At 42.8% G+C, this 14,178-nt stretch overlaps 1 protein-coding gene across 3 annotated transcripts in view; it reads left to right on the top strand.

The window, feature by feature from the left end:
- The window catches only part of SUFU (SUFU negative regulator of hedgehog signaling), a 112,074-nt gene that overhangs the window by 47,276 nt on the left and 50,620 nt on the right, over positions 1-14,178 (top strand). The window lies entirely within an intron of this gene.

The following is a 14,178-nucleotide window of genomic DNA, read 5'->3' as shown; positions in this document are numbered from 1 at the left end:
CATTATGTCATAGTCTAAGTGAATAGAGATCAGTAGCAGTGTTTGTAGTGGTTGTATGGTGTCCCACTGTACAATAGTGAAAGGAAAACGCATGGTTTTCCTCTACTACTCTACTTCCTTATGTGATCAGATGTCTGGGTTTTTCCATACCAAGCAATTCTCCAGTTTTCTGCAGGCACCAATTAGGTATCCTACAATTCCGTTCAGTTCTGACACTTTTTTTCTTAAAGCTCTAACTGGCTTTATTCAATGATTAATTAACTGGGCAGCATCCCATCTAGTAAATAGAAGTGTGCTCCCAGTTCTGACACTGTTTACCTGGAGTTAGCGTCAGATCCCACAAGTAAGGACACAGTCCCATAAGACTGCTCCCACTTCAGACACCAGTCACAAGTCCCAGATTGTCAACTGTCCTTCTGACCAACTGTCTCTAAATTGGGGTTCCCATGACCGCCTCCTAGGGTTTAATAATGTGCTAGAACAGCTCATAGAACTCAGATTACTGGTTCATTGTAACAGGATACAACTCAGTTGCAGCATTATTTACAATAGCCAAGACATGGAAGCAACCTAAGTGTCCATCAGTGGGTGAATGATTGAAGAGAATGTGGCATATATATACAATGGAGTATTATTCAGCCATAAAAAAAAATGAGGAAATCTTGCCATTTGCAGTAACATGGATGGACCTTGAGGATATTATGCCAAGTGAAATAAATCAGACAGAAAGACAAATAAATGTATAATCTCACCCCTCTCCCCCCCCCCAAAGCACTCATAGATACAGAGAACAGATTGGTAGTTGCCACAGGCAGAGGGGTGGAGAGTGGGTGAAATGGGTGAAGGTGGTCAAAAGGTACAATCTTCCAGTTATAAAATAAATGTCATGGGGATATAATGTACAACATGGTAACTATAGTTAATAATACTGGGGCTTCCCTGGTGGCGCAGTGGTTGAGAGTCCGCCTGCCGATGCAGGGGACACGGGTTCGTGCCTCGGTCCGGGAAGATCCCACATGCCGCGGAGCGGCTAGGCCTGTGAGCCATGGCCGCTGAGCCTGCACGTCCGGAGCCTGTGCTCCGCAACGGGAGAGGCCACAACAGTGAGAGGCCCACGTACCGCAAAAAAAAAAAAAAATAATAATAATAATAATAATACTGTAGTGTATTGATATATTTGAAAGTTGCTAAGAGAGTAGATCTTAAAAGTTTTCATCACAAGAAAACAAATTTGGTTACTGTGTATGGTGATGTATGTTAACTGGACTTATTGTGGTGATCATTTTGTAATATATACAAGTGTTGAACCATTATGTTGTACACCTGAAACGAATATAATGTTATATGTCAATTTTATCTCAATAAAAAGAAAGAAAGAAGAAAAAGATACTCATCAGCAACAACCAGATGGAAGAGACGAATAGGGCATGGTATGTGGGAAGGGGTGCAGAACTTCTGTGCCTTTTCCAGGTGTGCCATGCTCCCAGCACCTGCACATGGTCACCAACCCAGAAGATCTCTGAATCTCATACTTTAGGGATCTTTATCAAGGCTTTATCACATAGACATGATCATTTATTAACTCGGTCTCCAGAGCCTCTCCCCTCCATGGAGGATGGGGGGCGGTGAGGCTGAACATTCCACGCCTCTAATCATGGCTTGGTCCTTTCAGTGACCAGCCCCCAGCCTGCAGCTATCCAGGAGCCCACCAAGAGTCACCTTATTAGAACAAAAGTTGCTCCTATCAATTCAGGAAATTCCAAGGGATTTAGGAGTTCTATGTCAAGAACTGGGGTCAAAGACCAAGAACAAAAGTTGCTTCTAGCACCTTTATCACTTAAGAAATGACAAAGGTTTTAAGAGCTCTAAGAGCTGGGGACCAAAACCAAAATATATATTTTTTATTATATCACATATAGTAAGATAACAGGCCCCTCCAGTATAAACAGACCCTTCTTGATGAACTTTCAGAGTTTCCAGCTTTCCCCCACTTTCAACGATACTCTAAGGAACATTTATATATGTACATCTTGGTGACCATGTTCAATTATCTCAGAATAAATTTCTTTTTCTTTTTTTTTTTTTGACATAAGTAAGTGTTTATTTTTCTGGCTAACATACATAATTCCTCTGGCGTTTGCCATGGAAAAGACCCTACCTAATCTTTAGGGTACAAGAAATCATTCAGTCATATAGAACTCGCTTAAGTGTTTTCTGGGTTTTCTAAACCTTGCATTTTCAGCTTCTGTGATGACTCTGTCCTCACCTCCTTCTCTGTGGGCCTTTCCTTATACATGTTTCTTGAGGCGGGCCAGAGGAGTGTATCACATTGGACATTGTCAGCAGCAGAGATTTTTCCAAATAGGAAAAATCAGAAGATAAAATAAAGGAGCCCTTTTAGAGTTGGCGAAACAGGTGCTTTTACTGGCACTCATGTCTAGGCTGGTTTTGCCTATGCTGCCTGCAACTTGTTCTTCCAAACACCCAGGTTACCCAGCTAGGCTTGTTGGGAATTTCAGAATTCCTGTACACCTTGTCCTGGAGGAATTTGGACTTGAGCTCTGGAAAGGATAACATCGGCAGTAGAAGTGTTCAAGGTCCTTTATGCTATTGACACATTTGGATATTGACTCTTTTTTTTTTTTTTTTTTTTTTTGTGGTACGCGGGCCTCTCACTGTTGGGGCCTCTCCTGCACAGGCTCCGGACACACAGGCTCAGCAGCCATGGCTCACGGGCCCAGCCGCTCTGCAGCATGTGGGATCTTCCCGGACCGGGGCACGAACCCGTGTCCCCTGCATCGGCAGGCGGATTCTCAACCACTGCGCCACCAGGGAAGGCCCCGGATATTGACTCTTGATGTTGATGAATTTGATTATTTTCTGCTGGTCTTGGAGGGTCTCTGGGGAAGGCGGGGGTCAGCTGTGGCTCTCCCTAGGGTCACAAAAGCTGGTGGTGGACACAGTGGGGTGTGTTCATCCGTGTGAACTCTGGCAGGAGGCAGACATCTTGGGTCCTTGGCACCCAGAAGAAATTTCTGAAGTGAAATTTCTGGGTCACGAGATCTGCACATTTTGTAGTTTGGTACATATGCCCAGCTATCCTCCATGAAGATGATTCCACAAGGCTGGGTGGCCCCTGGCCATCACTGCCACTGTGTTCTCTCACCTGTAGTCATGGTCATTTGGCAGCCCAGGCACTGAGGAAGGACTTTTTAGCTTCTGAGGTCCACAAAGTGAATCACAGGCGTCTTCCTGTTGTTGGTAACTTCAAGGCTGGCTTTATTCTAATGTTTAAGGAGTTCTTTGACACTGGGGACATATAGGCTAAGCGGACACCATGGCTCAGAAAGCCTAGCTAAATGCACTTCCAAGCTCACCCTCATGACTTAGTCCCTATTCCATGCCTTCAAGCAGAAAGACAAGTCCTGGCAAGGAGTCTGGCCTAAGTACCAAAATGTTATCACTCATAATTTATTGCTGCCTCTTCCAATAACCAGATTACCCCAAATTGGTTATCCCCAGCCCACTTTCTGTATCTGATGGGTAGGGAACTTTGGAATTACTTGGGCAGACACCTGGATAGCTGGAGGTCTGGTCTTTACACTTGTACTCAGAACTAAGTTTCTGTTTCATGTTCCATCTCCAACCCAGCAGTCCCTCCTGCGTGCCATATGCTATAGGGGACATTGACGACTCGGAGAGTATCCAGAGAAGAGTGACTTTCAGACTGGCAAAAGCTCTCTAAACTGTGGTTTGTGAGGAATGGCTTTAAAAGTGAGGAAACTGGAGGGAATTCCCTGGCGGTCCAGTGGTTAGGACTCAGCGCTTTCACTGCCAAGGGCCCCGTTCAATGCCTGGTTGAGGAGCTAATATCCGGCAAGCCAAAAAAAAAATAAATAAATAAAGTGAGGAAACTGGAAACATGTTTGGTTTGAAGAAGAAAAGACTTGGGCATGCGGTGTGGAGAGTGGTGAACTATGACCCACACAGGTATTTTAAAAATATCTGAGGTCTTGCCATATGGAAGAGGAATTTGACTTTTCTTTGTTGTCCAGAGGTGAGAATTAGAAAGGTGTTGACTACTCTTTGAGATGTGGAAGCATTTCCTACCATGGGTAGGCCTTGGGAGGCAGTAGACCCACCATCTCTGAAGCTGTCCTGGTCAAGTCTGGCTTTAAGAAGAGAGCCTTTAAGTGCTGGGTATGGGGTTGGTGATCTGGGAGCTCAAACCACTGAACCCAGAGGCCACTTAAGACATGCTTGTTTCCTTCTGATCCAGCTTCCAGCTGGCTCTGCTGTGCTCTGGTCTGGCTTCCTGCAAACGGCCTGCCTCCTCCCTCTCTGTGCTTTCTGTCCCAGCGCCCTGTTGGTCTGACCCAGCTGGGCAATCTCTGAGAACGCCATAGATACTATAGCTGTGTTTCCTGATATAAACTAAGGAAGAGGGGGGTTCATTTCCTGAGCTGAAAATTAGAATCCTGGCTCCCTGAGGAAGTTGTCTGCTCTGCCACAGTGGGTAGACTCTGAGTGTCTCACTTCTCACTGTGCCCTTCTGCCTTCATTCTTTTTCTTGTCAACAGTGGTCGTGTTTTCCAGCGGTAGAATCTTTCAAATGAGTAACAGCTTCTTAATTTGTACAGTACTCTCATCTCAAGGCAATTTTTACATATTTTACTTCTTTTATTTAATTCTAGAAACTACCCTGCAAGGTAGATAGTATCATGTTTTGATACATAGGGAAACAGATGTGAAGTTAAGTGACTTGTTTAAGGTTGCACAGAAGAGGAAAATGCATCAGAAAATAAAGAGAAGTACGATTACACAGAGACTCTTCACTCGAGACTGTTTTTGCCTTGGACAGAAGAGTAAATATAATGCATTTGGGGTGACTCTTTGTTCCCATGATCTGGTAGAAGAAGAGCAATGAGTGCTGAGTGTTGCTTTCACCTTGCACCATGGTGGCCAGTGACAGAGCCAAGAGAAGTCACTGTTTTATTAATTTATCTTTTTTGGGGTTGCCAGAGGTGAGGCCAACCAAAAAGCTCTCTGGGTTAAAAGTTGATGTTTCAAGCAAATGGCCCATAAACACATGAAAGGAAAGATGTTCGTCCCATAATAAGAAAAATGCAAGTTAAACTACCCTGAGATACCACTTCTCACTTGTCAGATTGGCAGAAATCCACGTTTGATCACATACTCTGTTGCCAAGCTGTGAGGAAACAGGCACTTTCATGCATTCAGGGTGGGATGCAAAATGGTGCTATCTCTGTGGAAGAGAACATATCCCTGTCTAGCAAAATGCTTATCTATTTACCCTTTGATACAGCAATCTCACTTCTAGGAACCCCAGATATATGAGCAAAAATATGAAAAGATATTCACAAATAGCTACTAATTGAAGCATTTTTTATCATATTTGAAACATTACATATTTGTAATAACTAGTGCAGGCATCTTCTCACAACAGCAGTGGGTCCATGGGAAGACATGGAAATGTGTGCATGCTTTGTCAGGCCTCTGCTTGTGTTTGCCGCTGTCCCATGGGCCAAAGTAAGCCTCCTGTCCAAACCTAGGGTCAGAGAGGGAAGTTACAGGTAAAATATATGAATTCGGAGAGGGTATTAATTGGGGCTACTAATACAGTCAGTTTACCACAGAGTAAAGTACAGTTACAATCTTTCTTGTAATTCATACAGCATGGTTTATAGATTTATGATCTTGGTTATGTAAGTAGAATACACTCTGTTAGCAAGATGTCTCTTAAAAATGTAAAAATCCAACCATTCTATTTCAGATATTTCAATATACATTAAGAAGTTATGTTTGGGAATATGAATACTCATCATTCTATCTGTGCAATAAAAGATTTGGCGGTAATAATGATAACGTTGATGAGGATAACCAGTGAAACTGCCTCAGTTCCTGTGCAGTGTCCTCAGAGTTGTTGCTTAAAATGAGGGCAAACGAGTCAAAGCAAAAAAGTTTCTTTTTCATATAGCCTAAAAAGTTGTTGAATACTCAGGGATACAGAATCAAATATATGGTAATGTTGTGACCAAAATAAAACTGTGGCCATTGCAATCTTTAAAAAGAAAAAAAAAAAAGCAATGTGGACTTCCTGGCCGTCCAGTGGTTAAGATTCTGCACTCCCAGGACAGGGGCCACGGGTTCGATCCCTAGTCAGGGAGCTAAGATCCTGCAGGCCGCACAGCGCAGCAGCCAAAAAAAAAAAGCAATGTGGAGAAAAGTATGTACCATAAGTTATGTGTATAAGAAAACATGTTTTTTCTTTATATTTTTAAGTGGAAGGGTAAACAATATTATTTTTTAAATGGTGATCTGTGGGAGAAGGAGGGAACAGAATGCAGAGGACGGGAAGCCAGACTTCTCTGAATATACTTTGTTTTTAGATTTATGACTTTGGAGTGATGTATATTTTATATAATTATAAAACAAACAAAAAAGACTATAATATTACCAAAATAGTCCTTATAAACAGATTGTGATTGATCTGTATTTCACATTGTATAAATTTGATAGTTTATAAGCAGATGTGTAATTTGGTCCTCATTATATTCTACAAAAGCACTGAGGAAATTTGAGTAAGAAAGTGTAATAATATAGAGAAGATTTCTAGATGAGAAGATTGTCTTGTTTGTTTTGTTTTGTTTAAAGATTACCAATGCATATCAATAATGGAGGAAATGACATTACTACCTAATACTGAAAAAATAAAAAGATTTCTTAACTTCTGAAAAAAAAATTATAAAACAAAAACTAAAGTGAACATTTTTCCTGTGTTAGTTTTCTGTGCTATAAAACTGATTATCACAAAATTAATGGCTTAGAACAACACACATTTATTATTAGTTTCCTTGGGTCATTGGTCTGGACACAGCTTTGCTGGGCCCTCTGCTTAGGGTCCCACAAGGCTGGTATCGAAGTAGTTGCAGGCTGCATCCTTATTTGGAGGCTCTGCTGGGGAGGGATTGCTTCCAAGTTCCCTCAGGTTGTTGGCAGAATTCCTTTCCTTATGGCTGTAGGATTCAAGGCAGCTTGCTTCTTCAAAGCCAGCAGTGCAGAAAGAGTCTCTGCAAAAATAATCTCCCTTATAATTAACTTAAAATCATTGATTGGGCCTCATATCCATTAGGATGGCTACTATTAAAAAAAAGAAAACACCAGAAAATAATGTGTTGACGAGGATGTGGAGAAATTGGAACCCTTGTGCATTGCTGGTACGAATGTAAAACCACTGTGGAAAACAGTACAGTGGTTTCTCAAAAAATTAAACATAGAATTACCGTATGATTGAGCAATTCCACTTCTGGGTATATATCCCAAAGCATTGAAAAGGAGAGTCTCCAGGAGATACTTGTACACCCATGTTCATAGCAGTGTTATTCACAAGAGCCAAAAGATGGAAGCAACCCAAGTACCTATCAACAGATGAATGGATAGACAAAATGTAGTGTATACGTACGGTGGAAAATTATACAGCCTTAAAAAGGAAGGGAATTCTGACGCTCTGTACAACGTGGATGAACCTTGAGGACATTATGCTAACTAAGTGAAATAAGCCTGTCACAAAAAGACAAATATTGTATGATTCCACTTATATGTGGTACCTGGAGTAGTCAACTTCACAGAGACAAAAAGTAGAATGGTGGTTGCCAGGGACTAGAGGGAGGGGAGAATGGGGAGTTGTTGTTTAATGGGTACAAAGTTTCAGTGTTGCAAGAAAAGAGTTCTGGAGATTGGTTGCACAACGACGTGGATGTACTTAACAGTACCGAACTGTACACTTAAAGATTGTTAAGATGGTAAATTTTATTTTATGTATATTTCAATACAAGCAAAAAGTAAAAATAAAAAATTTAAAAATCAAATGATTAGTGATCTTAGTTATCTGTAAAATCCCTTCACTTTTGCCATATTCTCTCGGCAAGAAGGGTGCAGGTCTTGCCCATGCTCAAAGGGAGAGAATACAAGATGTGAGCACCAGGGGGCTGGGGAATCACAGGGGCTGCCTTAAAGTTGGCCTGCCACATTTCCTAAAAATTAAAAGCAAAATGAAGCAAATGAAATTCACAGCATATCCAAATAATGTCATAACAATACACATAGATTTTTAAACAGAGTAATTTGACTTTATATCCCTAATAGATATACCACAAAGACAAAAAAAAAAAGCTCTTTTCAGTATCATATTGTTCATAATACTATTGGTACTATTATTCTGAAACTAGTATATGTGTATGATAGGATAATGCAAATAATTATGTTAGAAACCAATATTTTCAGCATAAGAGAAAAAAATACAAATATAAAATCAAATAAATTAAAATGGTGTATTCTAAAATTTTAACTGAAAATATCAGGATAAATTTGAGATGTGCTCTTTTTAAAAAAGTGTATTTTATCTCTTCATTAACAAAGTCTTGAAACAATAATCAATCCAGTAGCAGTAGACACTTCTAGGTCCAGATCTTGGTCACTATATATTATTTCCCATTAAAAGAAATCAGGGGGGCTTCCCTGGTGGCGCAGTGGTTGAGAGTCCGCCTGCCGATGCAGGGGACACGGGTTCGTGCCCCGGTCCAGGAAGATCCCACATGCCGTGGAGCGGCTGGGCCCGTGAGCCATGGCCGCTGAGCTTGCCTGTCCGGAGACTGTGCTCCGCAACGGGAGAGGCCACAGCAGTGAGAGGCCCGCATACTGCAAAAAAAAAAAAAAAAAAGAAAAAAAAGAAATCAGGGCTTTTGGAGAAGTGGCTGATTCCAGATCTGGGGCAGAAAATATACAAGACAAGCCTACAACATCTTTTTATACTAGAACACAAGGAAGCTGCCAAAGACTGTGAAGGTCATATCAACAGACTCAGGAGTCTATTGTAAAGACTTCCACCAATCAAAGAGGGGACAACATAAGTATTATGTTGTGATTGAAACACAGTGATTGAAACACAGCAGATATATTAAAATCTATGTGGGGCTTCCCTGGTGGCGCAGTGGTTGGGAGTCCACCTGCCGATGCAGGGGACGCGGGTTCGTGCCCCGGTCCGGGAGGGTCCCACGTGCCGCGGAGCGGCTGGGCCCGTGAGCCATGGCCGCTGAGCCTGCGCGTCCGGAGCCTGTGCTCCGCGGTGGGGGAGGCCACAGCGGTGAGAGGGCCTGCGTACCGCAAAAAAAAAAAAAAAAAAAAAAATCTATGTGTTCATAGTAATATTTAAAAAGGCAAACAAACAAACAACAAGGTCCTTCTATATAGCACAGGAACTGTATTCAGTATCCTGTGATAAACCATAATGGAAAAGAATATGAAAAAGAATATATATATGTATATATATATACATGTATAACTGAATCACTTTGCTGTACAGCAGAAATTAACACAACATTGTAAATCAACTATACTTCAAAAAATAAATTTTTAAGAAAAGGCAAACAGGGCTTCCATGGTGGCGCAGTGGTTGAGAGTCCGCCTGCCGATGCAGGGGATGCGGGTTCGTGTCCCGGTCCAGGAGGATCCCACATGCTGCAGAGTGGCTGGGCCTGTGAGCCGTGGCAGCTGGGCCTGCGCGTCTGGAGCCTGTGCTCTGCAACGGGAGAGGCCACAGCAGTGAGAGGCCCATGTACCGCAAAAAAAAAAAAAAAAAAAAAAAAAAAAAAAAAAAAAAAAAAAAGGGCAAACAACAGAAAAACCTCACTGATCACCTTTAGAAGATACAATTTATTATTCTGAAAACTGGCAAATAAAGGAAAAGAACCACACATTTAATCTGCCTTTCCTGTAAAAATTACCTCAAGGTAACTTTAGAGATGATTTGCAGCTTACAAACTGTAAAGAATGATAGAATAGTTTTTGGAACTTTCCAATGATATATTAGATCTAGGCAATTGTCATCATTGGCTGCTAACCTCACAACCTCTAGCTCTAACCTTTAGTATTTACAGGAAACACCAAGGGACAGAGCAGCGTGGGGATGCAAACAGCGAAATTCAGACTGTGGGAAATTGTACTGGACAAACAACCCATTTCCTTCAACAAGGAAAAAAAAAAAGAAAACAATTTTGAGATTAAAAGGCTTAAAAAGTAAACCATCCAAATACACGGTGTGATCCTTGTTTGAATAGTAATTTGAACAAACTAACTGTAAAAGACATTTATGGAAGGTCAATTTAAACAATAACATTGATATTTGATAATATTCAGAAACTACTGTCAAAGTTTTTAGGTTTGATGCTTATGATTGTGGTTATTTTTTTTGTTTTGTTTTGTTTTGTTTTGTGGTACGCGGGCCTCTCACTGCTGTGGCCTGTCCGGATGCGGAGCACAGGCTCCGGACATGCAGGCTCAGCGGCCATGGCTCACGGGCCCAGCCGCTCTGTGGCATGTGGGATCTTCCCGGACCGGGGCACGAACCCGTGTCCCCTGCATCGGCAGGCGGATTCTCAACCACTGCGCCACCAGGGAAGCCCGGTTATGTTTTTTTAAAAGCATCTTTACCATTTAGAGATCAATACAAAAATATTTATGGATGAAATGATGTACCTGAGATTTGCTTCAAAATAACCGTGTGAGGTTAGGGTGGGAAGTTGGGCTGTGGGGGTTATAGATGATTTAGGACTGTCCATGAGTTGATAATTACTAAAGCCAAGTGATGGGTATATGGGACTTTATTGTATTATTTTCTCTACTTTGTTTGAAAATTCCCCTTAAGTTTTGTTTGTTTCTAAAGCCTAAGTTTCAGACCAGGAGTGGCAAAAAAAAATTTTTTTGGAGAGGTTTGAAGTACAAAGCTGTATGGTGGGCTGGCCAAGTCCTAGTGGATTAAGTAAGACAATTCCTTGGAAACTGTGTTCTGTAGTACTCAGGTCACCTCTATACCATATGCTTTCCTTTTTCCTGTTTCCCTGTGGTTGGTGGCTGGGAAGAGGGTGAAGTTTATTGGTTTGATTGATTGATTGATCCATCAGTTTCCCCTGCCACCAGACTGAATCTAGTGACTCACTCCATGATGGCTTCTTCCTGAGAGTATTGGGGTGAGACACTGAGCTCCACCCCCAGCCTGCTATTGAATGGGTCCACTCTCGCTTACATGTGAAGTCATAGTCTGGATGAGGGTAGACATTTTCTTTAATGAGGATAGCACTTGAGATAACTTTCATTTACTTCTTACCTGGCTCCTGAAGTTTTCTCTCTTCATATTCGTTGGAAACCAAATGCTTTATGTACATAAGGCCAGCGCAGGTTCTTCCTCTGAAAGGTTCTGAAGCCACATCCTGTCTTCACCATCCTCTCTCCTGAAGGAAAAACAAAGATGATTGTTTTGTCTGCGTCTCCCTAGCCTGTATGTGCCAAGAATACAACTCTCCACTCCCAAAGCAAACACAAAACGACGACAAAGCAAAAAGGTATATCCTAGAGTAGTGTGTCCCTCCAGATTTCCAGACTTCTGCACAGGGGCAAAATGCCCTTCCTTTTTGGAATTTAGGCAAAAAGAGGTCTGTGCTAAAGTTCTTTGACTTAGAAATGCTCGGAGATACGAAGGCAGATTTGTTCCAGAGCAAAAGTGCATCAGCTCTGTCTACCCTAAAAAATGAGAATAGCAGGTATGTGTGGTCATCTTCACCTGGGCCTATCAGGTTGTTGGTCTATAGCTATGTCTACAGATCTTAGATTTTAGATTTTTCAAAGGCAATGTTAATCCTGAGCCGTAAGAATGCTAGAAGTGCTCATAAGAAACAATGTACAGTGTACAGAAATAGGACTAAGAACAAAAATTGCAAGGGAGAGAAAGGGGATTGTTTTTTTTTTATTAATTAATTTTATTTTTGGCTGCATTGGGTCTTCACTGCTGCGTGCTGGCTTTCTCTAGTTGTAGCGAGCGGGGGCTACTCTTTGTTGCAGTGTGTGGCCTGCTCATTGCAGTGGCTTCTCTTGTTGCGGAGCACGGGCTCTAGGTGCGCGGGCTTCAGTAGTTGTGGTGCATGGGCTCAGTAGTTGTGGCTTACAGGCTCTAGAGCACAGGCTCAGTAGTTGTGGCTCGTGGGCTTAGTTGCTCCGTGGCATGTGGGATCTTCCTGGACCAGGGCTTGAACCTGTGTGCCCTGCATTGGCAGGTGGATTCTTAACCACTGCGCCACCGGGGAAGCCCGAGAAAGGGGATTGTTTTTATGTAACTGAGCATAACCACCAAGAGAAGAAGAAAAATAAAGTAACAGCAAAAGTTTGAAGTCTATGGCAAGAGGACCAGCATCACCAGTCTGATTTATTTAGGAGAAGGTGGGGCATTTGTTTAAGAACTTAAAAGCTTAGATGGTGAAAGTGCCACTGGTGACATGTTAGATGTGAGCCAAGGGTGGCCCCCTAGCTTCCTGGCCAGTTCGGATCTGTATCACTGCACCCAGAGTGAGTGGCGTGGTAGCCAGTACGGTGGCTGCCAGAGCTGTTAAGGAGTTTCTGCTGCGTGTCCGAGGTATCAAGGAGGAGTTCTTTCTAATTTTATTTTTTAAAATATACCAGTAATACATAAATACACTTTGGAGGTTAAAAATTAAGATTCTACAGATAAAGTCAAAGTCCTCCTTGACCACACAACCCAGTCTCAGGCACCTCCCTAAAAGGAGCAACATATCTGTATGACCATCCAGACATTTTTTTCTGTGTATTCACCTTCTTCTAGATACCTAAAGAAATGGTTTCGTTTTTTTTTTTTTTCCTTCTTTAATGTAAGTGAAACTGTACTGTTCTTCACAGTTGGATTTTTCAAGTAACAGTATGTCTTGGAGATCTTTCCATGTCAATATATGAAGCTTTATCTAATTCTTTTTTTACTGTTGCCTATGATTTGGTAGTATGGCTAGGCCATCATTTAACCATTTTCTTGGTGATGCACATTCGGGTTGTTTCCATTTTTCCATGATCACAAACAGTGCACAGATGCTGTGAGCAGCCTTGTTCATTCCTCCTTGTGCACATTTTGTTCCAGGATAGATGCTAAGAAGTAGAATGATTAAGTCAAAGGGAATGTATCTTTTTTTTGGGGGGTGGGGCTGTGTTGGGTCCTCGTTTCTGTGCGAGGGATTTCTCTAGTTGCTGCGAGCGGGGGCCACTCTTCATAGCGGTGCGCGGGCCTCTCACTGTCGCGGCCTCTCGTTGCAGAGCACAGGCTCCAGACGCCTAGGCTCAGTAGTTGTGGTGCACGGGCTTAGTTGCTCCGCAGCATGTGGGATCTTCCCAGACCAGGGCTCGAACCCGTGTTCCCTGCATTGGCAGGCAGATTCTCAACCACTGCGCCGCCAGGGAAGCCCCGAATGTTTTTTTGTTTTTTGTATTTGTGGTATGCGGGCCTCTCACTGTTGTGGCCTCTCCCATTGCGGAGCACAGGCTCCGGACGCACAGGCTCAGCGGCCATGGCTCACGGGCCCAGCCGCTCTGCGGCATGTGGGATCTTCTCGGACCGGGGCACGAACCCGTGTCCCCTGCATGGGCAGGCAGACTCTCAACAGGGAAGCCCAAATGTATCATTTTTATTAATAGATTCTGCCATGCCATGTGGCCCTCCAGAGTGACTATGCTAGTTTACATACGCCTGGCAACTAAATGGATTTTCTTGTGGATTTTTTTTTTTTTTTTTTTTTTTTGGCTGAGTTGGGTCTTTGTTGCTGCGCGTGGGCTTTCTCTAGTTGCAGCGAGCGGGGGCCACTCTTCACTGCAGTGTGCGGGCCTCTCATCACGGTGGCTTCTCTTGTTGTGGAGCATGGGCTCTAGGCATGCAGGCTTCAGTAGTTAAGGCTCACGGGCTCCAGAGCACAGGCTCAGCAGTTGCAGCACATGGGCTTAGTTGCTCCGCGGCATGTGAGATCCTCCTGGACCAGGGCTCGAACCCGTGTCCCCTGCATTGGCAGGTGGATTCTTAACCGCTGTGCCACCAGGGAAGCCCTCTTGTGGATTTAAATAGTAGTCTCTTTAGGAAAAAGGTGGAAGGAGTAGAAGCATGTGCTTGATTTTAAAGCTCAAAATCATCTCTTGGCATTTTGAGGGATTGAAATGTACGTAGGTACTGCAAGTTTAAAACCTTTTTAGTTAATTCGGCTTTCAGAGCAGAGGAGCTTGGAATCTTCCCTGCGTGTAGGTGGCAGGTCCTTTGTGCCAGTTCAGGAGAGTGAGAGG

This window comes from Kogia breviceps, chromosome 2 (genome assembly GCF_026419965.1).
Source record: "Kogia breviceps isolate mKogBre1 chromosome 2, mKogBre1 haplotype 1, whole genome shotgun sequence".
Classification (NCBI taxonomy): domain Eukaryota; kingdom Metazoa; phylum Chordata; class Mammalia; order Artiodactyla; family Physeteridae; genus Kogia; species Kogia breviceps.
This window is presented reverse-complemented; position numbering and strand designations above follow the sequence as displayed.